Source organism: Entelurus aequoreus, linkage group LG10 (genome assembly GCF_033978785.1).
Source record: "Entelurus aequoreus isolate RoL-2023_Sb linkage group LG10, RoL_Eaeq_v1.1, whole genome shotgun sequence".
Lineage (NCBI taxonomy): Eukaryota > Metazoa > Chordata > Actinopteri > Syngnathiformes > Syngnathidae > Entelurus > Entelurus aequoreus.
The window spans coordinates 59587089-59590930 of record NC_084740.1 but is presented as its reverse complement, the minus strand read 5'-3'; positions in this window follow the sequence as shown (position 1 = coordinate 59590930).

Sequence of the window (3842 nt, the reverse complement as noted above, 5' to 3'; positions counted from 1 at the left end):
CTGCAGGGATGCAGTCCGTAAGCACACATGATTGTATTTCTTTATGACAAAAAAAAAAAAAAAAAAAAAAATTTCCTCCACCCCCCCCCCCCCCCCGGTCCGTGGGACAAATTTTCAAGCATTGACCGGTCCGCAAGTACAAAAAGGTTGGGGACCACTGTTCTATAGGATCATACATTGGTCATATTCAAAGTCCTCATGTGTCCAGGGACATATTTCCTAAACATAATATGAATTTTAAAAAAGGAAAAAAGATTTTGCGATGATAAAAAATATCAATGTAATCATAGTAGTATCGACTAGATAAATAAATAAATGATAAAATACACTCTTGTACTTGGTATCATTACAGTGGATGTCAGGTGTAGATCCACCCATGGCATTTGTTTACATTGTGACGCCTGGTGAGTTATTGTATCCTCCTACGATGTGTAGTGAAACATGTTTAGCTATTCCTCGTCCTCCAGTGATAATGCTACATGTAAAAAACATACTTTATTTGTCGCCGTGGTGGCGAGGATTAGTGATTTAGAAGTAGCTAAACCAGTTAGCTGGGTGTTTCAGTGTTATAACTCCGCCTTTATCTTTACTTTTTAGACTAAAATGCGTCCGTTCTCCCTTTTCTGTCTACAGCAGGGGTCACCAACGCGGTGCCCGCGGGCACCAGGTAGCCCGTAAGGACCAGATGAGTAGCCCGCTGGCCTGTTCTAAAAATAGCTCAAATAGCAGCACTTACCAGTGAGTTGCCTCTATTTTTAAAATTGTATTTATTTACTAGCAAGCTGGTCTCGCTTTGCCCGACATTTTTAATTCTAAGAGAGACAAAACTGAAATAGAATTTGAAAATCCAAGAAAATATTTTAAAGACTTGGTCTTCACTTGTTTAAATGAATTCTTTTTTTTTTTTTACTTTGCTTCTTATAACTTTCAGAAAAACAATTTTAGAGAAAAAATACAACCTTAAAAATGATTTTAGGATTTTTAAACACATATACCTTTTTACCTTTTAAATTCCTTCCTCTTCTTTACTGACAATTTAAATCAATGTTCAAGTAAATGTATTTACTTGAATACATTTGTTTTCTTGTAAAGAATAATACATACATTTTAATTTAATTCTTCATTTTAGCTTCTGTTTTTTCGACGAAGAATATTTGTGAAATATTTCTTCAAATTTATTATGATTAATATTCAAAAAAATTATTCTGGAAAATCTAGAAAATCTGTAGAATCAAATTTAAATCTTATTTAAAAGTCTTTTGAATTTCTTTTAAAATTTTTGTTCTGGAAAATCTAGAAGAAATAATGATTTGTCTTTGTTAGAAATATAGTTTGGTCCAATTTGTTATATATTCTAACAAAGTGCAGAATGGATTTTAACCTATTTAAAACATGTCATCAAAATTCTAAAATTAATCTTAATCAGGAAAAATTACTAATGATGTTCTATAAATTATTTTTGTAATTTTTTCAAAAAGATTCGAATTTGCTAGTTTTTCTCTTCTTTTTTCGGTTGAATTTTGAATTTTAAAGAGTCGAAATTGAAGATAAACTATGTTTCAAAATTGAATTGTCATTTTTTTCGTGTTTTCTCTTCTTTTAAACCGTTCAATTAAGTGTAAATATCATTAATTATTAATAATAACATAGAGTTAAAGGTAAATTGAGCAAATTGGCTATTTCTGGCAATTTATTTAAGTGTGTATCAAACTGGTAGCCCTTCGCATTAATCAGTACCCAAGAAGTAGCTCTTGGTTTCAAAAAGGTTGGTGACCCCTGGTCTACACACTGTGTCTGCTTGTAAGTACTCTGTGTGTGTGCGCTGCCGAACATGCTCCTCTGCTCGTAAAACCAGTAATGTCATTCAAACAGGGTATAGTACCGTTTTTGATTAGTTAGTACCGCAATACTATACTAGTACCGGTATACCGTACAAGCCTATCTCCCGAGTATTGAACTGAACTCAGGGGCCGGTAAGATGTGGCCCCCAAACCGCCAGTTGTATAGCCCTGCTTTACATGTTCAACATGTGTCTTGTTGAGGGATGCAACAAGGGCTGCTCACTCTGAGGTTGTCACAACGACGCACTGACCTCCGACAAGCCCACAGATGAAGATACCTTGATGATAAACATGGCCAAACCCTCAGAGGAAAAGGTAAAGGTCCCGACTATTGATGCGTGCCCTCGCGTTAAACGCCATCACGGCTGCGTGCGGCATAATTATTCCTCAGAAGCCAGACAAAACGCAGCGCGGCGTGAAGAGCGCTTATTGATTCCCGCCTGGCAGATGGGACAAACTTGCTGTGGAGCCACACAGACTGTGAGGAACATCAGAAGGACACAACAACAACAACAACAGGGCTGGAGTGGTAAACGGGGGCTCCGAGGCGGACCGAGGGGTAAAGTGAGGTAAAAATAAGGGGGAAGAAAAGCTGCGCTTTTACTAAGACGACATTTTCCAGACACCTGTTGTGGCACAAACACAAGGAGGAAGTGTTTGGTTCAAACATTATTAATTACTATACCACAATGTTTGCAGGGTCCAAATGACATCTTTGTAAAGTCCCCACCAACAGATGTTAACCCTGTAACACCCCTTGTTGTAAAATTACAACGTTTCCTTCAACCATCCTAAAAAACAATCCGTTATATATATATATATATATTTTTTATACCACATTTACATAGTCATTGGGTCCTATTGTTCAGTCTCACGAGGCTATTGGATCGTAAATGTGTTTATAAGTCACGCCTTCTGGCCATGAACTCACACAACCTCTCAAGGTTTCCTTCGAACAACATCTATTTCTTTCATTGGACTGGATTCATCAGATTCAAGTAAGTAAAATGTATTTTGTATTTTTTGGGGTTGTTATTACAATGTCTAGAGCATGTACATATGTAGTTATTATAATCATCGCCTCCATGGCAAAAAATAAAGTACGTTTCTTACTAGTAGCATTATCACTGGAGGACGAGGAATAGCTAAACATGCTTCACTACACACCGTAGGAGGATGCAATAGCTCACCGGCGTCACAATGTAAACAAACGCCATGGGTGGATCTACACCTGACATCCACTGTAATGATACCAAGTACAAGAGGGTATCTAGTCGATACTACTATGATTACATCGATATTTTTTTTCCTTTTTTAAAATTCATATTATGTTTATAAACTCGGGAAATACGTCCCTGGACACATGAGGACTTTAAATATGACCAATGTATGATCCTGTATCTACTTGGTATCGGGTCGATACCTAAATGTGTGGTATCATCCAAAACTAATGTAAAGTACCAAAGAGAAGAATAAGTGATTATTACATTTTAACAGAAGTGTAGATAGAACATGTTGAAACAGAAAATAAGCAGATATTAACGGTAAATGAACAAGTAGATTAATAATCAATTTTTACAGTTTGTCCTTTATAATGTTGACAAAATAGTAGGTGTATAAATGACACAAAATGTTACTGCATACGTCAGCAGACTAATTAGGAGTCTTTGTTTGTTTACTTACTACTAAAAGACAAGTTGTCTAGTATGTTCACTATTTTATTTAAGGACTAAATTGCGATTATAAACATATGTTTAATGTACCATTAGAATTTTTGTTAAAATAAAGCCAATAACGCCATTTTTTGCGGTCCCCCTATATAATAAATAAAAAAATTAAAACAAAAATAATAATAATAATATATATATATATATATATATATATATATATATATATATATATATATATATATATATATATATATATATATATATATATATATATATATATATATATATATATATACATATATATATATATATATATATATATATTTTTTTT